Source organism: Phoca vitulina, unplaced genomic scaffold, assembly GCF_004348235.1.
Source record: "Phoca vitulina isolate PV1807 unplaced genomic scaffold, GSC_HSeal_1.0 scaffold16, whole genome shotgun sequence".
NCBI lineage: Eukaryota > Metazoa > Chordata > Mammalia > Carnivora > Phocidae > Phoca > Phoca vitulina.
This window is the reverse complement of record NW_022589719.1, coordinates 21082130-21105361: the sequence shown is the minus strand read 5'-3', so window position 1 is coordinate 21105361 and position 23232 is coordinate 21082130. Positions and strand designations below refer to the sequence as shown.

The 23232-nt window shown below is 36.8% G+C and overlaps 1 long non-coding RNA gene across 1 annotated transcript in view; it reads right to left on the bottom strand.

Moving 5' to 3' along the window:
- Positions 1 to 10728: 10728 nt before the first annotated feature.
- The window catches only part of LOC116638205, a 77328-nt gene continuing 64824 nt past the window's right edge, over positions 10729 to 23232 (bottom strand). Inside the window, exons 3-4 of the long non-coding RNA XR_004300658.1 lie at positions 19302 to 19370; positions 10729 to 10767 (exon numbers count right to left, since the gene is read on the bottom strand). This is a non-coding gene — a long non-coding RNA (uncharacterized LOC116638205). The remainder of the gene's footprint in view (positions 10768 to 19301; positions 19371 to 23232) is intronic.

The following is a 23232-nucleotide window of genomic DNA, read 5'->3' as shown; positions in this document are numbered from 1 at the left end:
TGGCAGTCCAGTGCCCTCCACAGACATGCCACACTCCCAGCACATCCACATGTTCGGCAACCTGGAAAATCCCTGAACCCCATACTATTGGGTTTTTATGGAGGGTTCATTACATAGGCATGATTGATTAAATCATTGGCCATTGGCAATTGATTTAACCTCCAGCCCCTCTCATCTTTCTGGAGGTAGGGTGAGGGATGGGACTGAAAGTTCCAACCCTCCAGTGCTGGTTAGCTCCCCTGAGAACTGGCCCCCATCCTTAGAAGTTTTCCAAAACTCATCTAATTAACATAAATTTAGATGTGGTTGAACCGGGCCTGTTATGAATAACAATACACTCCTTCCTCCTTTATGGCTATGGAGCTATTTCAGGAACTGATTACATAAGGCTAAATATTATAATAAAAGATACTCCCATTGCTCTTTTTCCTTAGGAAATTCCAAAGGTTTGGGGAGTTGCGAGCCAGTAAGAGTGGATGAAGACCAAATATTTGTTTCTCACTATAAATCACAATATCACACATTGTCCTAATTTGCATGTTTTTGAGACTGAAGTTTTCTTCATATGCTTATTTACCGTTTATGTATTTCTTTTGCACACTGTTCATATCTTTTGCTCACTTGGTATATTTCTCTTTTTCCTAATGATCTGTAAAAGGTTATTACAAGGTTATTTGTATGAGATTATTAACCCTTTTATTTATTTTTTTAAGATTTTATTTTTACTTATTTTGAGAGAGAGAGCGCTCGCTTGAGCAGGGGGAGGGGCAAAGGGAGAGGGAGAGAGAGAACCCCAAGCACACTCCACACTGAGTGTGGAGCCTGATGTGGGGCTTGATTCCATGACCCTGAGATCCCAAACTGAGCCAAAATCAAGAGTGGGACATTTAACCAACTGAGCCACCCAGGTGCCCCTATTAACCCTTTTAGAAATGCATTTACCTTTTTGTTATGGATAATTTCAAACATATGAAAAGGTAGCCAGGATAATACAATGAACTTCCATGTATAATGAACTTTCATAACTATCAACTCATGCCCAATCTTGTTTATACCAACTAACCACTTCTCCTTTCCTATATTATTTAAGTAATATCTATGCCCAATGTGGGGCTCAAACTCACGGCCCCAAGATCAAGAGTTGCATGCTCCACTGACTGAGCCAGCCAGGTGCCCCCTCTCCTGAATTATTTTGAAGCAAATCACAGAAAACATAATCATTTTTTCTGTAATTATTTCTGCATGTACCTCTAAAATTATAAGGGACTGTTTTTCAAAAACAAAGCATAACACCATCATCCTACCTAAAAAAATTAACAGGATCCTTACCATCAAATATTCCCAACTTTTTGCCTTATTAATGTCTTTTTTTTTTTAATGGTCTCTTTGCAATTGTTGATATGGCTAATGTGCTTTTGTTTGAAGCACATCTAAGTCAAATATCCCTGTAATCACACACATTGCATACTTGTTTTTCTCTTTCAAAGTTTCCAGCATACTCTCCATCTGTGAAAAGTAGTAAAGGAAACCTCATTGAAAATGGAATTGGGAAGCCCTAAAGGGGGAGGGCTCACATGCATACCACTGGTTGCAGCCTACACAGCGAGCAAGAAGGAAGGTCTCTTTCTGCCCCAGCAACAACACACCACCACTTGCAGCCAGTGAGAAACCGCCACAACCTCAAACGCGTGTCCTCCAACGAACTTTCGTGCAAAACAAACCTCCCCTGAAACCTAATAAAGGCTTACCTTCCCTTTGTCTCTTTGGACTTGCCTATGGTTTTTCCAGTTTACTTGTCCTGAATTGCAATTCCCTTGCTATTCCCAAATAAATTCATTTTGCTAATAAAATAACAAGCCATTTCATTGTTAAAATTGACACGCGTGGAAGATTCATCAAGTTGAGAACGTTAAGATGGACAGGAAAAGCTAGCAAGAAAGTGGGATGAATGAGAAAAACATGTGTTTAAGTAAGCTGCAAAAAATGGGTAGTTAGGTTAGCAATACAAAGAACTACTGAAAGTGGGTTGCTAAAAACAGATGTAAAATCAGTAACTAGACTCACCACAAATAATCACCAGAAACAGGTACAAATGGTCTATTTAGGAAACAGTGTTCTACTTTCTGAATACCAAAGGCAAAGAGAGAGAGAGAAAGAAACAATATGTGGATATTGTAAAGGTGAAATAGCTTCCTTCTTAGAGCACAAGGCTTGTGGTCTTGATTTATAGTCTGATGCCATGTAAACAGCTTCTCGTGGCCCTGGCATACTTGTCTTAGATGAAGTTCAGAGTGAAACAAAATGCATGCATATAAATGACAATAGCTCTCTGACACTGGGAATAAAACATTGACACTCTGGTTTTAATTAGGGAGAAATGACCTTTATGCAAGACACAAGCAGTTCCAAGTTCTCTGTTTTCTATTCCCAATCCATACTTTGTCTTAGACATTTCTTCGTAAGAATTGCCTCATTTATATTGCATTTTATTATATACGTATATATGTGTGTGTTTAGTGAAGATATATGAATGAACACTCTTTCTGTAAGTTCCTTAATATGGGTCTCTTTTTGGCCTGGATTTGTAGAGAGACCAAAGGGCCAACTTGTAATATTTTCACAAGTTCCTCATAAATAAGCTACTCATTCATCATTTGATGAATGAGCTATTTTAACCATTTAAATGGGAATGGTCAAAAAACACTTGCTTTCCAAAACCAAGAATACTTCTTATTTACACATAAATTTTAATGAACTGGGCTTAACATAAAAGAAGACGCTGTTTATAGAAATCCAATTAATTGCAAACAGATAAAACAACAAAAAAAAACCCACCCAATTTGTGGACAAGATTATAATTTTTGATTACAGGTTTCCAAGTGTATAGAAAACATGATTTAAATTGCTCAGGGGAGAGATGCCTGGGTGGCTCAGTCAGTTAAGCATCTGCCTTGGGCTCAGGTCATGATCCCAGGCTTCTGGCATCGTGTCCCGCATCAGGCTCCTTGCTTGGCAGAGAGCCTGCTTCTCCCTCTGTCTGTCGCTCCCCTTGCTTGTGCTCACTCTCTTTCTCTCTCTGACAAATAAATAAATTAAATCTTTAAAAAAAAGATAAAAATAAATTGTTTAGGGAATGGGATGCCTGGGTGGCTCAGCCAGTTAAGCATCCAACTCTTGATTTGGCTCGGGTCAAGATCTCAGGGTTGTGAGATTGAGCCCTGCCTCAAGCTCCACACTGGGCATGGAGTCTGCTTAAGATTCTCTCTCTCCCTCTCCCTCCCGCCCTCTCCCCTTCTCTCTCTCCCTCTCCCTCCTGCCCTCTCCCCTTCTCGCTCTCCCTCTCAAAAAAAAAAAAAAAAAGTTTGAATACTGCCATAAAACTTTCTCTAATTTACTTTCAAAAAGCTAATGGATACTGAAAAATATATCCAATTTTATTTTACTTTTTAAAGATTTTTATTTAAGTAATCTCTACACCCAGTGTGGGGCTTGAACTTACAATGCCGAGATCAAGAGTTGCATGCTCTACAGACTGAGTCAGTCAGGTGTCCCAAAATATACCCAATTTTAGATATTTCCTTAATGTTCTAGGGTCTATCAAAATTGGAGATAAGAACTGGAGATCTCAGAGTTAATTCATTCTTTCTTTCAATCATGAAATGAAAATTTCAGGACACTGAGAGAGACTAATCAAAGAATTTCACAGGCCCTTTATTCCCTATTGAATGTATATTCAAACACCATTTAGTTTACCTGTTTTACCTTCCCTGGCTCAAGGTGGGAATATTTAATAGTCCAAGTGTTCCTGAACAGGATCCTGCTCTGGGACTGCCAGCCAGTACATGGGACATTTTACCTGCAGGCTTTAGATGGGATGAGATATTCTGATCCTTAACATACCCCAGGAAATGTACTGTGGATCCATGTCTAATTAATCTCATTTCAACTCTCTTCTGATTTTAGATACAGATAGATAAGTGTCCTCTTAAGCTAATTTAGGGAGATTTTTTTTATAAAGTCAAAGCTAAGGATATCACCTTGAGGATTTGTAAATATTAGTCAATATCCTTCAGGATGCATATAATCCCTGTTTTATTGTAAAAAGAAGTAATGAATTTGGCCTATCTTGTTGCTAAAGAACATTGTCTAAACGTTTAATCTCTTCTTTTTTTCCACAGGCATTTATTTTATTTTTATGCCTTATAACATTTATGTATCAAATATGACATAATAAACACATATATAAATTTCCCACTTCCTTTCACATTCATTTTTTCTTTACATTTTACATATATATTATATAAGAAAAAGATATGAATCTAAAAACAACACCTCCTATTACTTTTTTAGAATCCCAGCATAAATCCTGATGTCGATCTAATAAATTTTCAATGGGAAAAAATGTGAAATGCTAACAATACACTCAAATGTTTAATCTCTTCCATTTCCCATTAGAAGAAAAAAATATATATGGAGGTAGCAGATTTTCAGATCCTATTTGCATAATATCACAAAAATCCCACTTGCCCCTCATTTATCAATGACATAGTGAAAAATGTTTTACTCTGTTAACTGCCAGTTTTTTTTTTAATTTTTTTATTGTTATGTTAATCCCCATACATTACATCATTAGTTTTAGATATAGTGTTCCATGATTCATTGTTTGTGCATAACACCCAGTGCTCCATGCAGAACGTGCCCTCCTCAATACCCATCACCAGGCTAACCCATCCTCCCAACCCCCTCCCCTCTAGAACCCTCAGTTTGTTTTTCAGAGTCCATCGTCTCTCATGGTTCCTCTCCCCCTCCGATCTCCCCCCCTGTTAACTGCCAGTTTTAAAATAAAAACAAAAGTAAAAAACCAGAGCACATACTGTATTGTAATCTGCCTTTTTACTTAAAGTAGCACACATTTCTCCAACTCCTATTTTCTATGTAATTTTTCATGGCTTGACAAATTCCCTGCATGAATGTATCATAGACTAAATATCTAAATATCTAAACAATATTCTATTGCTGGGCATTTAGGTTGTTTCAAGTTAGCTATTATAAATAATGTTGAAATGAACACTCTAGTATGTTTTTTTAAAAGATTTTATTTATTTATTTATTTATTTATTTATTTGTTTGTTTATTATTTATTTATTTGACAGAGAGAGACACAGCCAGAGAGGGAACACAAGCAGGGGGAGTGGGAGAGGGAGAAGCAGGCTTCCCGCTGAGCAGGGAGCCCAATGCGGGGCTTGATCCCAGGACCCTAGGATTATGACCTGAGCCGAAGGCAGACGCTTAACAACTGAGCCACCCAGGCACCCCCACTCTAGTATGTTTTAAACACATCTCAGATTATTTCTTTATATTAAATTCTTAGAAATGCAATTACTGGGGTGTCTGGCAGGCTCAGTTGGTAGAGCACATCACTCTTGATCTCAGGGTCATAAATTCAAGCCCCACATGGGGAGTAGAGATTGCTTAAAAAAAAAAAAAAACTTAAAAAAAGTAATGCAATTACTGAGTTTAAAGGCATGAGTACTTTGTTTTTTTCTCAGTCTACCTTACCGAGAGATAAATACAATTCATAAATTTAAAGTGTTTGATGACTTTTGATAAATGTGTAGAGTTGCGTAATTACCAGGATCAAGATACACATTTCCTCATGCTTTATAGTCCGTCCCCTCCCTGATCCTTCATCCATCGTAACCAATGGTTTTGTTTACTATCACTCTAGTTTTGCCTTTTCTAGAAATGCATATAAATGGAATCATACAGTATAAAATCTTTTGTGTCTGGCTTCTCCATTAGCATAATGTCCTTGAGATTAATCCATGGTGCAAGTATTGGTAGTCTATCCCTTCTCATTCCTGAGTATTCCATTTGGTTATCCATTCTTCAGTTGATGAACATTTGACTTTCCAATTTTTGACTACATGAATAAAGCAACTATGAATGTTCACATACAAGTCTTTATATGGACATATGCTTTTATTTTCCTTGAGTAAATAATACTGAGAAGTTGAATTACAGATTACATGGTAAATGTTTAATTTTATAATAAATTGAAAAGCTGTTTTCCAAAGTGGCTGTATCATTTTGCACCATGTCTTCACCACCACTTGGTAGTGTCGGTCTTTTTCATTTAGTAGATATATACTGGTAACTCAATGTGGCTTTAATTAGTGTTTCCCTGAAGAATAAAGATAATGAGCATCTTTTTATGTGCTTATTGCACAGTCATTTCTTTTTTGTAAAGTGTCTGCTAAAGTCTTGTTGGGGATTTGGGGACTGATCAAGATAAGAACACAAGAAGCAATAAAACACAGGCTTTATTGGGCAGTACTTAAGAGTTTCAGGAGTTTTCAGGGTTGCATGTAGTCCCTCATCATGAGACTGTTTGTAGGCTGACAGTGAGGGGGTCACCATCCAAAAAGGGAGGAGGGCAAGGGAACTCCCAGAGGAGAGGGCAATCAGACAGGAGGCTTACACATCTAGGTGATGTGCTCCAGCAGCATGGTAGAGCGTCTGAGTCAGAGCTTCGAAAGGCCGCACCAAAGGCTTGGGGACCTTTATGGCCCAGAGCTTATCTTTTTTTTTTTTTTTAAGATTTTTATTTATTTACTTGAGAGAGAGCGCATGAGTGAGAGAGCACAAGCAGGGGTGCAGCAGAGGGAGAGGGAGAAGCAGACTCCCCACTGAGCAAGGAGACCAACATGGGGCTCGATCCCGGGACCCTGAGATCATGACCTGAACCGAAGGCAGCCGCCCAACCAACTGAGCCACCCAGGTGCCCCCAGGGCTTATCTTATTGATTGCCAGCAGATGTGGAGTTTGGTTTCCTAGAGTATGCAAAGCAGGCAGGTTCTAAAAATCCCCTTGTTTGGGCTATTTTGTAAATAATGGAATGTATACAAATTTGAGTTTGGCACTGGTGGGCTTTTATAACTAGAAGCTCTCAGACTGTAGTAAAGAAATAAACTTGAGGATGCCTCTGTCTGCGGCTCCCCCTGCTTGTGCTCTTCCTCTCTCTCTCTGACAAATAAATAAGTAAAATATTAAAATAAATAAAAAATAAACTTGGAGCCAATACACAGAGACCATCTTTGGCTCATTTATTTAACAAAGTTTTGTTCATTCTTTTAATTAGGTTGTCTGTCTTCTTATTACTGAGTTCTAAGGGTTCTTTATATATCCTGAAGAGGAATCCTTCATCAGATGTGTTACAAATATTTTTTCCCAGTCTATGGCTTGTATTTTTATTTCTTAACAGTGTATTTTGACGAAGAAGATTTTTATTTTAATGAAACCCAATTTATTAACTTTTTAAAAAAGATTTTAAGTAATCTCTACACCCAACGTGGGGCTCAAACTCAACCCTGAGATTAAGAGTCATATGTTCTATCTACTGAGCCAACCAGGCATCCCTATTTATCAACTTTTTTTTTTAATGCTTTCTACTTTCTGTGCCTTATCTAAGAAATCTTTGCATTACCCAAGATCACAAAGATTTCCCTCCTGTTTTTTCTAGAAGTTTTATCTCTTATGTTTAAGTTTGTGACCCATTTCAAGTTAATCTTTGTATATAGTATGAGACGAGGAACAAAGCTCATCATTTTGCCAATGATATCCAAGTGTTCCTATATCATTTGTTGAAACATTTTTCCCTACTGATTTACCTCAGCACTTTTGTTGAAAATCAGTTGATATATGTGTACACCTCCACTTTGTTTTGTCCCACTGATTTATATATCTATCATTATGTTAAAATTACACTGTCTAGATTACTATAAAATCTCGAAATCAGATAGTGCATCTTCTTTGTCTTAGCTACTCTAGAGTCTTTGCAATTCCATACAAATTTAGCCTGCTGAATTCTATAAAAATAATTCAAAAGCTTACTGGTATTTTGACTGGAGTTTTTTTGGATCTATAGATCAATTTGAAGAGAGGTGAAATCTTAACAATACTGTGTCTTCCAATCCATGAACATTGTATCTCTCTCATTATTTCGGGATTCTTTAGTTTCTCTCAGCAGTGTTTTATAGTTTCCGCATACAGGTCTTACACATACTTCGTTAAATATATCCCTAAGTATTTCCTGTTTGCTGCGCTATTTAAATGGTTTTGTTTTCTAAAGTTCATTTTATAGTTGCTTTTTGCTAGGGCATGAGCATTTTTAAGGCTCTTTGTAAATATTGTCATTTATAAAGGTCATACCGATTTATATATCCAACAAAATATGAGCTTATCTGTTTGACTGCATTTTTTTTTTTTTAAAGATTTTATTTATTTGACAGAGAGAGACACAGCCAGAGAGGGAACACAAGCAGGGGGAGAGGGAGAGGGAGCAGCAGGCTTCCCACGGAGCAGGCAGCCCGATGCGGGGCTTGATCCCAGGACCCTGGAATCAGGACCTGAGCCAAAGGCAGACGCTTAACGACTGAGCCACCCAGGTGACCCTGACCGAATTTTTTTAAAGGTCTGAGAAAGAGAGAGAGAGAGCACAAGCGGGAGCAGCAGAGGGAGAGAGAATCTCAAGCAGACGCCTTGCTGAGCACAGAGCCGATGTGAGACGAGATAACAACCTGAGCTGAAACAGAGTCTGAGGCTTAACTGACTGTGTCACCCAGACACCCCTTGACCACACTTTTGTAAGTACTGCTCTCATTAAAATTTTTTTCCCCCAAGTGTGGCAGACTTGACAAATAGTTCTATTCTTTCAATTTACTTTTTTGGACTCCTGGAGAATTATAATCTCTTGAGCAGAGTAGGTTATTGTTGGACCTCAGGCACAGAACATTTGCTCATACACATTGGTTCACAGCACACCATCATCATTGGCCTTTAATTTCTTTTACCTCATTCCCCACTTCTCCCTCTATGAGCAACTTTTTTCTTGTTCTTAGGCAACATTCCAATGTGTTTGACATAGGTTTTTGAATATTTTCTTACATTTTTGTGTCCATGTGTTTTAAATATATACAAATGATATTGTTATAGACTCCATTGTTGATTACATTCACTAAATTGTATTTTTAAAACATATGCAGGTGTGGTAGATATATGTAGTCCTTTGCTTCTATCTAATGCACAACTGTATGTGTGTGCCTCCACCATATTTTACCTAGCCCCCTCAATGATTAAGAAACCTAGATTGGTGGGGCACCTGGTGGCTCAGTTGGTTCAGCATCCAATACTTGATTTTGGCTTGCCCTGCATCAGGCTCTGTGCTCAGCATGAAGTCTGCTTGTCTCCCTCCGTCCCCGCTGCTCCTCCCCTCCTTTGCTTGCATGTGCTCTCTCTCAAATAAATCTTTTTTAAAAAAGACAAAAAACAAAGCTACATTGAAGTTTGTCACCAAAAAACCCAATGTAATTATGATTCTCGTATTTGTTCCTTTAGAGACCTGTGTAAGACTTCTTGAGGACATATATCCAGAAACAATTTATTCAGATCTATATTAAATTTTGCGAGACTGCTCTCCAGAACAGCTCCACCACTTTACACTAAGCAACAGTGTATGAGGGTTTCTATTCACCCCATCCCCATCAACACTTGACATTATCCATCTTTCTAATTTTTGTTAGTCTGTTGGGTACTAAGAGATATCTTATTGTGGCTTTAATCTGAACCTCTCATTACTAATAAGTTTGAGCATATCTTTCTGTCATTAGCCTGTTCATATCCTTGGTGCATTTTTCTACTGAGGCTCTTGTTTTTTGTTTGATGATCTAGGCATTCCATGTTCTACTGTAGATACTAGCTCCTTGACAGATTCAGACATGTAAATATATTATCCCATACTGCCATCTCTTATAAAAATTATGAAATCTTTTTTTCCCAGTATTTTTTACAGATATCTACTGACGCATAACAAAGCACCCAAAACCTCAGACGTTTAAAACAAACCATTTTATTTTGCTCATGATTTTGTTGGTCAAAATTGAGAAGGGCTCTCCTGGGTGGTTCATCTGATTTACACAGCAACAGCCATGGCAGGTGGGGCTGGAGGATCCATTTGCAAAATGGCTTCTTCACTTACACACCTGGTCCCTTAATGCTCCTTGGCCTCTCCAGTAGATATTTTATCCTCCAGGACCTCATCAGATGACTTTGACCATCTTAGGACATAGTGATTTCAGGGTAATTGCATCTCTTACAGAGTGGCTGGCTTCCAAAAGGCAGGAAGAAACAGGCCAGATAAGAGCAACACCTGGAACTGGTATATCATCCATTCTACCATATCTTCTTGGTCTAAGCAGTCAAAAAGCCAGCCAAAATTAAGGAAGTGGACAGATGCCCCTTTTGATGACAGAGTGACATCCCATTGCAGAACAGCATGTCAGCTGGGAGATACTGGTGTGGTCATCTTTGGAAAACAGAATCTGCTATGTCATGCAATGACATTTTTATTTTTTCTTTTGTGAACTGTCAAACCATGGCTTACCTTTCTATCTTCTCTAATTGAAAAAACTTTTTATTACGTATCTCAAAACTTTTGCATTTCTATATATTATGTTCTTTCCAAGTTTTCCTCTTCAGGTAGAAGACTACAAGTCAGTTTCATTTACTTTACCATTAGTTTTCTTTTTAAAATCTTGTGTTAGAATGAAAAAATTTAGGGACATCTGGTTGGTTCAGTCGGTTAAGCGCCCGACTCTTGAATTTGGCTCAGGGTCGTGAGATCAAGCCCTGCACTGGGCTCCATGCTGTGCGTGGAGCCTACTTAAGATTCTCTCTCTCCGTCTCTCTCCAACCCTGCTCAAGTGCTCTCTTAAAAAAAAAAAAAAAAAAAAAAAAGGAAAAAATCACTTAAATCTGTGTATCTCAAAAAAAATGATATATTATAGAATATTATCAATAAGCCATTTCACAAATATCTTAAAATTAACTCCATTATAAATTCAAATTCTATAATTACAACAAATAGTACAGAAAAGTTTAAAATCACTGATGTCTTCATTTAAACTAATACAATGGGCCTTTTCTTTCCCGCTTATAAACTGCACATACTCTATATCTTCAATTAATACTAAAATATAAAGGAAAAAGTTGGCCACTCTTAATACAACTTCACTGGAAGTACGGTTCTTATCCCCTTGGAAAAAAACAAAAACAAAACTTCTTTAAAAACAATTTAAAATCCAGAACATGGGGTTAAAATAAAACATGAAAGCAGTTTACAAATAATTTTTTTTCAGATTAGTAAACATACACAACTCTCTCTATTCTTTCACATCAATTAAAAAATTTCTTCTTGTATGGTCTTAATAAAAATTTCACAAATATGCATTTCATGAGTGTCAGGCAAGAAGTAATACTGTCTTCAAGTAAAACTTGTCTGAAAATGACAAATCATGTATCTCTTCATTCACTAAAGACTGTTAATAATAGAAAAGGAGACTAAAGCCATACACCCTAGAGTTTTTTACAGGCCACATTCTGGAACTTGGTGCTAAGGTTTAAAGAAGTCATTAACTCATTTCCCCCCAGAATATAGAAACATAGCATGTGTAGCATTTTAGTTATAAAAATGTAATATGACAAGGGGTGCCTGGGTGGCTCAGTCAGTTAAGCATCCGACTCTTGATTTCGGCTCAGGTCATGATCTCAAGGTCGTGGGATCCAGCCCTGCTTCAGGCTCTGCACTCAGCGGGGAGTCTGCTTGAGATTCTCTCTCCCCACTCTGTCTGCCCCTCCCCCTGCTTGTGTGCACTTTCTCAAATAAATAAATAAATCTTTAAAAAAAATGTTATGTGACAAGAATGCTTCATTAAAATAATTTTTAGTAGTCTGATTGTGATATGTCTGGTATGGATTTCTTTGAATATATGTTGAGATTCATTGACCTTCCTGAAGTTCTAAGTGTGTATCTTTCACCAAAATTGGGATGTTTTCTGCTGCTGTTTCTTCAAATGTTTTTTGCACTCCACTCTTTCTCTTCTCCTTTTGGGATTCTGATAAAATGAATACTAGACCTTGTGACATTGTCCCATTGGCTCTGTTCATTTATTTTTTCTATCATTTTCCTCTCTGTTTACCAGACTGGATAATTATTATTGCTCTAGCTTCAAGTTCACGGACTCTTCTTCATTATCTCCATTCTGCAATTGAGCACCTCCAGGGAATTTTGGGTTTTATTTTGGTTATTGTATTCTGAGTCCTAAAATTTTATTTTGTTTCACACACACACACACACACACACACACACACACACTATAATATTATCTCTCTGCTGAGACTCCTCTATTTTTTTTTCAAGAATATTCTTCTTGACTTCTTGAAGCATGGATATTTAGAATGAATATTATGGATATTTTGGAGGAAAAAAATGGTTTTTAAAAGTTGAAGCAAATAATTTAGAAAAAATTTCCAAAATAAACAAAAATGTCATTTAAGTTCTAGAGCCACACAAGCACACTGAGGGTAAAAGTTGAACAAAATGAAAAATAACGAAAGCAGAGGACAAAGCAAAATAATCTCTTAAGGTCTCTTGAATTTTTAAGATATAGATAGGATCTGGGATGCATGGGTGGCTCACTTGGTTAACACGTCTGCCTTCGGCTCAGGTCATGATCCCAGAGTCCCAGGATCGAGCCCAGGTCAGGCTCCCTGCTCAGCGGGGAGTCTGCTTCTCCCTCTCCCCCTGCTTCTTCTCTCTCTCTTGCTCACTCTCTCTCTCAAATAAATAAATAAAATCTTTAAAAAAAAAAGATATAGATAGAATCCTTTAAGTTTTGGAATATATGCATATGATCTTGTTTTCTTTCCAATAGGAAATGAAGTAATATCTTCTAACCTAGATACAACCTTTTGCTGTAACTATTGGTGTGTTATGTCTTGCCTATAAAAATCCTATGATTAATAACCTGTCTTCCAGAAATAAGGTCCAGCAGAGCAGGGATAATGTATCCAGTCCTGGAAATATACGTAGAAAGGAGCAGAAAATAAGATTCATTGAAAGGCAGGAAAAAATTTTAAAACTTTTCCTCTTTCTTTCAGACACCTTATTATCCTCCAAAAAGGGGAGTGAGTGGGTGGAGATGCACTCCATATTTAAGAGTATTGTTATCTGAAAACAAAATATATAAACAAGTGCACAAAGTACAATCAACAATTCTTCCACTTCAAATAGTGTAAATGAAAACTAAGGGCCAAATTCTGAATGGGTGCTTTGTTGTCTTGTATGTGCAGTTTTACCACTCACAAATGTTCACAGATGCAGAAATACATTAATGAAAAATGTGTGTTTTCAGCAATGTGAACAGTATTGTATAGGGAAACGAAATTAGAAAGGACTTGCATAAAGGCCTCAAACAGATATTCCTACTCAACCCCTCCACCCAAGTATTTCCAAATTTTGATTACAATCTAAAATGAACACTTTAATTTTTTGTTATCTTCCACATTGTATTATTTGGAAGTTGGTATTTATTTTTGAATGAACACCAGAACCAGAGGCCTTCATTTATAACAAGAATATTACCAGTGGGAAGCCTGGCTGACTCAGTAAGTAAAGCATGTGACTCTTGATCTTCGGGTCATGAGTTCAAGCCCCACATTGGGTGTGGAGGCTAATTTAAAAAAATTAATAAAAAAAAAAAGAGAACGTTACAGTTACCCTTTGTGCTATAGCTCACTGAAAGGAGTTTCATCAAAACCACACAAAGCCTAAGTTTCAAAATGATCACTTTTGGCACATTTATCAAATATATATAGACAACCTTAGGAATCATCTTCTCCAGAAGGTAGTGGATCTTACCATAATTTTTTCTGGAAGTATAGTTTGACTTTCCTGTATTTCAAAAAACATTTCACACCAGCAGAAGAACTGAAATGATGGAGGTAGAAAGCAGAGTACAAAACAAAGTCCTCAGGGACTAAATGTTAAAATGCTTGGATAAAATCTCACCATTTCTTAGAGACATGAACTCACAAATGTCCAGAAGGGCTCTTTGAAAATACAGAGATACATTTATTTCTAAACATCAAAATAAGTACCTATCTATTCTCCAAGCACCTTCAAATGAATCATTTGTTGAGGATCTGAGTCACAGGTAACTTGGCAATTAAAAATGTATGCATCTTGGGGTGCCTGGGTGGCTCAGTCGGTTAAGTGTCTGCCTTCGGTTCAGGTCAGGATCCCCGAGTCCCAGGATCAAGACCTGAATCGGTCCCTGCTCAGTGGAGACCCTGCTTCTCCCCTTGCCCCTCACCCCACTCGTGCTTGCGCTCTCTCTCTCTCAAATAAATAAATAAGATCTTTTTTTTAAAAAAAAGTATGCATCTTCTTTCAAAGCAAATTGTGGTTGTCATTGGTTTTGAATGATTTTATGACTCTACAAATCTACAAATTCTAGCCATTTCTAAGATAAAAAGTTTTCTAAGATACAAAACCACCAGTATTTTACCACATCACCTAACAATAACAAATATGAACAGTATAGATCATTTAAAAATAAGTTTCCCAATCCTTTTCCATTGGCAAGTTAATTAATATTCTAAGATACACTGAGGTCAGGTCAGAGTGAAGGAAATACCTTCCTGATACCTGACTAGCAAGCCAACAGCATTAGTTTACCAATCCATACCCAAAATCACATTCAACAGAAGTACGTATACAAACCCATCCACTTTGCTCCCTTCCGTACCATTACTATATTTTCAAATACTCAAGTACTAAGCAAACTCAGACAAAAGGGGAATTATGAAAACCCAGTACATCACAAAACATTAAAGGGTTTTTTAATGATACATGAAAGTAGTCCAACAAAATGACACAGAAACAGGTTTTATAGGCTCTAAAATACCAAGAAAAAGAACAATTTTTTTCCTCTCTCACTACAAATCATTTCTGTCACATGGCCTGCCCCCCAAACTAAAAACTGAGAGCTGATTTTCAAAAGCACATTATACTTATTTTAAATCCCCCATTTCACCAAACTTGAATGAAAAAAACGTTCTAGATGACAATTCTACTTGGGGGGGGGAAAAAGCTTTTACATAATATTGTCTGATAAATAGCTTTTCATGGCTAGTTAGGCCTCAAGTTACATAAACAACAACCAGACTGTCTAAATAAGGCAGAATTTATGGAGCAGCACATGGTGGCAGAAATACCGAGTTTGTGCAGGGGTGTTAAGACAGGTACTGACCTGCTTGGCAATTTGGTGTTATCCTGAGATTCTGATATGTGCAGTTACATGTCAATACACAGTGTCGCATTTTGACTCAAGCTGAGAGATTATCGAAAAACAAGTAAGATGCAGAGGAACCCTGTGACCCAAAAGTAAGGTAACACAGCTAAAAGCAAATCTGATTCCCATAAGTACCCAAACAACTTCACAGCACCACTAAGGTGAAGGGGATTGCTTCCTAGAACTAAAGGTAATTGTGATGGTGGGATCTGTTTTAAATTCATTTTTTGCACACTATACTGTTCTACGAACAATTGCAAAACAGTCTTCTGGAGGCTCGAAAAGGTTTAAGAACACATCCAAGTTAACAGAAAGGCATTTCATAAGGCGGAACTGCCCCACACTGCCTCTTAGCATTAGCACACAAGGGCAAGGTTCACCACATGCAAGAGAAAGTGAAGCACACACTCAGGGGCACGTTCACCACTCATGCAGTTTCTCACACCTAAAACAAGACAGACAACACTCAGGATATTCTGTCCACACTTTCCAAAATTCCACTTGTTGCACAAATCCCACCAGACCCAAGAAAATGAGCCCAACCTAACCCCAAATAGGGTCATGAGCATCAACGACCAGAAGTACAGAGTCGAACAATGTAAGAAAAGTGGGAGGAGTGCAGGATACAAACCACAACAAAACAAAGCATGCCCCAAAACGCTTAGGCGCTGGTCAGCCAGATATTTTGAAGGCTGAAAGCCAGACGGCTAGGGTCCGGCAGGCTGGAGCCCCTCATCTAGCCCTTAGCCGCCAGAGGCCCCCAGGCCAATCTAGCGACAGGAGGCCCCAAGCTTAACCCAGCAGACCGCTCGCCCACCTCCCAGGCACACATTTAACAGGCCCTCGGTAACCTGGGGGCTGTCGGTGGCCTTCTGACGGTACAGAGAGCCCCCCAAGCCGTCCGGAATGACAGAATACCCCAACTCCTGCCTTGGCGGCGGCCATCATGCCAAAAGAACGAACTTTTACGACAACTCCCACAATACCCGCGGCCTACAACTCCCAGAGTGCACCGGGCGCCGCCGCCGTTAACCCTGTCGTGGCGCCGGGGCTGGCGAGCCATTCTCCCCTCCCCCTCCCAGCACCCAATTGTTGCACCAACTTTAGCCCTCACAATCCCAAACTAACTTTGCAAATTCTGTCGAACAGTTCCAGTTTTGCTATTTCGCTGCCTTCCTTTATCACTCAGACCACTTCAACTGCCCAGAAAATTATCCCTGACAGAGTACTATTTGCTGTCCCCAGAGCACTCTTCACAGTGCTAAATGCTTATCATTTATAGGGGTACATTGAGCTTCAGTTAATCTTCCCCTTCGCCTTTATAATTTTCTGGCATTTTTCTAAATTATTATAACAGATATTTTGGTACTCAACAATATTAATTTAAAAATTGTTTCTAAAATCTGGGAACCAACAACAGAGAACTATCCTATAGCTGACTATAATAGTCTCTATCTCTACGTTTTTTAAGATAAACTTCCTTAAAAAATTCATGCAACTCTAAATAAGTCCTAATAAGAAAAATTAGATATGGGCAATATATCTTTTCAATTTCAAGTTCATTTTTTTTAAAGGGAAAACTCCATTGTGTCAACATACTTTGTTTTCCCTTTTTCTCTCTATTGATAGAAAGATAATCAGAAATAGCATATAACTACTACTTTATCCCTTTCTGACTTTAAAAAATAGCCAACAACCAGTCAGGAAACATTTTCATATAATTTGAAAAGAAAACCAAGGGTTCATTCTTTCAGAAAACTGCACAATCACATATTTTGCTAATGAAAGAACTCCTTTAAAGTTTCTCATTTTAATTAAAAACGAGTTTTAAAATGCATTTCTTTTAAATACATTGCCCATAATTTCAGTAAATATGACAATCACATTTAGAGATCACAGTATCATCAATATAAATTAAATGTGTAAGATGTACTTACACAAACTGTAACTTGCTCAGACGTGTAACTGACTGACAGACAAAATAATTGTTTGGTATTTGATGCATGCACTAAAACAACAACTAGATTCTCCTATAGTATCTGCTATTTTTCTCATACCAAAATATAAAATAGAATGTACATAATGTCTGATTTTTCCATGGAAACATTTTGCCATTTGAAAGGGCACTCAAAATGTATCATGAATTTCGAATCACAAAACTCAGAAATCCTAACACACACACAAAAAACTCAAAGCCCTTTGGAAAAGATACGTCTTCAGCAAAACTCTACAAAATCTTATTTTAAACATGACCCTTAATATTACATTTAGCTTATTAGTAAATTTTTTGATCTAGTAAACTACAATGAGAAAATACTTCTGCATCATTAATTTTTTTATTTCATGTTACAGTATATAGTTTCATTAACAATTAAGGTAAATGCTATATGTCAAGACATAAAATATATACATATATATATTTAAATTTTAGTTCATTAGACTATTTTAGCTTCTGTATTTTTCTAATTTTAACTTAACATCTTAGTTAGAATTTAGCTAGGCAAAGTTACATTTTTTCTCTCTATTTTTTAATATCTGCTAGACCATAAAAATGTAATGCATATTTTACATATTATTCTTCTGATGTTAAAATATGTGATTCATAAGAAAGTTTCTAAAACAAGTCAGAAATGAAACTGATCTCCTCGTATATTTATAACATGCTTACAACTCTTTTCTCAGTGCTATTAAATTATATTTTCCATTAGAAGTTAGTTTTTTCTATTTTTTATCTTTTAAAATATAAGATTTAAAAACTGACATATTAAAGGACTTTATTTAAAGAGTACATTAGGAATAATGTTAGAATCTTTTTCAGATTACCAAAATTCTTCTTTTGAAAATAACTTAGAAGTTTAGTATATCCTAATTAAGTAATTTAAGTAAGTCTTAACCTATATATTTAATATTAATATGAATGTTTTATAAGGAGAAAAATATATTCTAGAAATGAATTCTTTAAATCCATGTAAAAAAATTAGTACTTTTCTCCCAAAGTTTTTAGATTTTATTTAACCACATGAATTTTTACGTGTATTTCTTAAAGACCGAAACCTTATTATACCTTATTAAAACTTACATTTTTAAAAATATTTATATGTAACTGTTTCATATATTTAAAATTAGAAGTTTTGTTTGCTCTTGACAATATATGTTAATAGAAGACAAACATTGCAATTTATTTCTTTTTCCAAATGTGGTATTGGTGAGAAAGCTAGAATGTACAAATTTGCATATTTTATAACAGATTCTATGTATAATTTCTCTAACTACTTCTTTCATTCTTTTAGCTTCATAAAATACTTCAAAGCATCTCTAAATGATTGTTTAGATATTTTAATTGCATTTTTACTTTATCTGCTTTAAAACATCTGATTTTCATACATGTGATTTATACTGTTCATGCAAGTAAATTGCACTAATAGAATTACTGCCAAAAATAGAATGAGTTGCTAATATTTTAATATGCTCAAAAAGTTAGTCTGTCTTCCCTTTTCGTACGTTACCAGTATGACACAAATAAAAACTGAAAAGAGGTCACACACAAAGGACAGGTTCTTGCCTGATTAAACAAATTGTTTATATTTACATTATGACCCTACAAAGCAATATTTTCCTAGCATGTGAATATATCCCAGAGTTTAAGCTTCTTTGTTACTGCCCAAACCTTAAATAACTTTATTTCACTGGCCTGCTTTTAAAGCAGTGACCAGTCTTTCAAATTTATCAAAATAGTCTGTTTCTTATTATGATATATGTTTATATTTATGTTTAGGGATATTCTAGGTGTCTCTAGATTTTTTGAAATATAATTTTAATTTTGTTATGTCCTAAATACTTAGAAAAGATGATGATGGGAATCCTATTATAATGTCCGTCTTTTAGAAAGTACATAAAAGGGGCCTCTTTTTTCCCCCAACAAACTGATTTTTTTAATGAAAAAATTTTCAACTAATTTGTTTTTTTAACTTAAAAATCCAGCTTTTTATCATCTTCATAATGTTTTATATCAGTTAGCATAAGCAAAGCTTAAATTCATGTTACTTCTTTTCTCTAATTGAAATGCTCTCTTTTCAACAGATGGATAAATAATAGAAAACGTTTCCTTACCTAAAGATGAAAAGTTTCACCTTTACAAAAGTCTCCAAGTTTCTTCAGAAGATAAAACTTGACATTTTCCTATAGAAATAAAAAGATACAGGTTAATGATTATGATCACTCTAAAAAATCATAATAGGATGATGGATATTTGAATTTTTTGAGTCCTAACTTTAGACAGCGAGGCTTAAATATAATTAAATTAAATCAATGCTGCCAATTAAAAAATCATCCTCATTTAAATTTTAAATTTTACCACAGAACCATCATAACTTTCTTATACTTAGTTGTCCTGCATTTTATTCTGCTATTGACATATCATGTGGATCTTATTTATGACTCAATAGTTTTAATACTCTTTTGATATATTTGTCAATAACTATCCTAATCTGTTTTAAGATGTTTTCTAATACACAATAATGCCTGTTTTATACATAGTTTCTATAGCCTAAATTTCTAATCATGTGAGAGAAAAAGGTCCAAATCCTAAACTTCATAATTTTCAAAGGCTTTTCTAGCTTCAAATCAATTTCTGCAAAAAGAGATATTTAACACATGACATACTCTAAGATAGAAACAATAAATACTTTAAGACAGAGTAAGACTTAGACTGAATGTTTAAAAGCCACTGTCGTGCTCCTCCCTCTCCTTCTTTCTGGTCATAATTTTATTTCCATTTTAATACAGGTTTACATTCATTAGCTCACATTCCTTCTCTCCAAAGAAAAAATTATTTCTGCTTAGAAAAATTTCAGATTCTTTACATTTTCCCTTAAGGGCATGTAAAGATCTACTATTTCCAATTCCAGAAGGCGGAAATGAGTATCAATTATACTATTTCTCCCCCAAATTTCTTTTCAGAGAGCTATTTTCTATTCCTTCCCTCTATATGATTCTGCCATACCCCACTCAGCTTTTTTTTTTTTTTTTTTTAACAAACCAACAAGATTTGTCTGACATTCCTCTCCCCGACACTTGAGGACACATTCTGATTTTGTTTTTGTGTTCTGATGCATATGTCAGAGTCTGGCTAATGCCACCTCTCCATACTCCAAACACAGCCAGTTTTCACTCACCACTAGGGATTTGCAGGCTTTCACGCACCAGACCCCGGCAAATCCCTGTTCTTCACCAGGACATCCCATTTGGAGTCCTCATACGGATGAATAAAGTTGGAGAGCACAGGGGAGTTAGAACCACAAGAAAGAAGGCTAAGCACAGACGTCACCAGTCACACCCCTGAAAGTATCTTGCCCGTAACCGTAATGCTTTAGAGCAATATAGAACCTATAAAATTCATATGCCCGACCACTAAAATATTCCTTTTCATTAAATCACTCATGGCTACCTTTGATTTCCTAAGCCATTGGTTTTTTAATGTGTCCTTTGTGGTACAAACAATTTTGCAAGTGCAGAGAGGTTTCTTTTGAGGGTAGGAGAGCTGACCACTCACGGGTCCAACCAGTTTCTAGGGCAGAAGCAGGATGACCTCTTGGGCCTCCACCCTGGCTAAAAGCTTGAGTTCTGCCTCTCATTTTGCCTTGTCATACGCGCCCGAGGGATTGAAGACAACCCTGTAATCACGCTGCACCTCAGTTTCTTGGGTTTCCAAATTGATTCCATCACACAACGCGACAAGCAGATCACGAAGTGGGAGCCCAATCAAACGGCAGAAAGAAGAAAGATCTAGACTAACAGGCCTTTATTCCTCAGCTGCCCCCATTTTCCTGAAGCCTTTCTCCCAGCAATGGAGGTGGGCTGTGGTATTGGGCAAGGCTGAGGGGCACAATATGGACGGCTTCCAATATCCCCAAACCCTACAACAGTGTAAACAGTAATATGGCCAGACATAACGGCAATATTTTTCCTTTTTAATAAAAAAAATATGCCAAACTAAAAGCCTCTTTCTAAAATACTGACATGGTAGGTAAATGCTTTTTATAAAGAATAATACATAAGTGGGTTCACAGCCATAAAAATCTTATCACTGCTTCAGCCTTGGTCCTGTTGGCTTCTTTTCCTCCATGTATACGGACAAACTAGTCCTCATTCAGTAATCCAAGGCTATTGTAACCGGGGAGCAAGCACAGTGGGGAGCCTTTAAACCCCTCAGAGAAACCCCCTCCAACCCAACCTGGCTCCAAGGATTGTAAAGGGAACTCGGCACAGCATTGTCAGTGTTCAGAAAGAGGATTCCTGCCCCACTCCCTGGCTCAGAACTCCACGCCAAATTAATCTGACTCATTAGTTCCTATTGAGACACTCCGTTATTTAAAAGAAAGCACTAAGCATAAGCTTAGTTAAAAGTGATTTTTTAGAAAGCCAAGATTTATTAATTCTAAACAGTAACAGATTAACGTTAACCACTTATCAATTTCAACACCACCAGCAGCAAATGGATTAATTCATTTGCCAGAGCAATTAACACTGTCATACTCTCTCCCAAACTTCCTTTCCATTTTAGGAAACCAAGTTCTTAGAAATAATAAAATAAGAGTTTTCCTTACCATGGGCTTTTAAACATTAACTACAAATCCAATCTCAGACTGTTTAGCATAAAATTAAGAGTGCTCTCTCTCTGTCTCTCTTCCTCCCTTCTATTTCTCCCTCTTTGAATTAATTAGGGGGAATTCACAATCTTCTGTACTCTGCTTTCCAACCTGGGTATCACTCCAAAATGGAAGGAACTTCCTCCCTCGTTCCCTTCATCCTTACTTGAAATCCCTCTTTAAACATACCACAAATTTTCCTGGTATCACTGTACTGTGATTCTGGCTAAATTTCACCAAACTCTATCCTCACAGAAACTGTAAAATGCAAAATGTAAAATGAGGGGGTTGTACAGGACAATCTCCAAGGTCCCATTTAGCACTGGCATTCTATATGTGTCTCTGATGATCGAGAGGAACTGGAATAACTCCATCTGAGCACCCAAATTTGGCCCTCACTTCTGTACATGCTACTGCTTTCACTGTATCTGTAAACTTTTCGCTGAATTACACCATAACACATTTTTCTGCCTTTCTAGGCGAACACTTCACTTCACTTTGCTTCTTCAACCTAATACTTTCCTTTCTCTAAGAAACCGTTCTGGATCACTGATAATGCTAACTCCATTCTTTCCATTAAGACCATCACTGTACCACCAGCAACATTTTTCTGACCTAATTGGGGAATCGCTTAATAATACCGTAACACATTCTTCTTCTAAGAAAACAACAGTGTTTACTTCCCCAGACCCTACCATCCTCATCCTCATCTATAACATTTACCGAGAGCTTCTGAGGCGACAGACACTGTTCTAAGCACTGCACATTGAATCCTAACAACCAGATAATGCAGATTCTATTATCCCCATTTTACAGATGAGCAAATTGAGGCAAACAAAGGTTAAGTCATGTGCTCGGGGTTTATTTCTAATGAGTGAAGGATCCAAGTCTGAAAACCACACATTTTGGGTACAGGGCTTACACCCTTAACCCCATGATGCACTCACTGCCTTTGATATGATGATTTCCATGGACCCTCCCACTTCTAAAATTCTCTGATCACCCAGCACTTGATTATCTCAGTCTCCTAATAGATGAATTAGGCATAACCAGAATATCTATTTTATAGTGTTGTTGGGGAAAAATGAAAGAAATTTAATGTAAAGCACCCAAAACAGTGCCTGGCACAGAATAAACAGTTTGAGGAAATGTCAGCAATTATTTCATGGGAAATCTCTCAATTTGCAGATGAAGACACTGAGGTCACTATTAGTTAGTGGAAAGACTAGGACTGGGACCCGGAAGTAATGCACCAGCTTCTTTTTACAACTGCCATTTATGATTGCAGTGTTAACTTCAGAGACACAATTAAATTTTAAGACTAAAAAGTAATGTACATCTTGTGTTTCTTAATCTGGGGCTTTACTTATTGAACTATACTCCTTCCTGCTAAA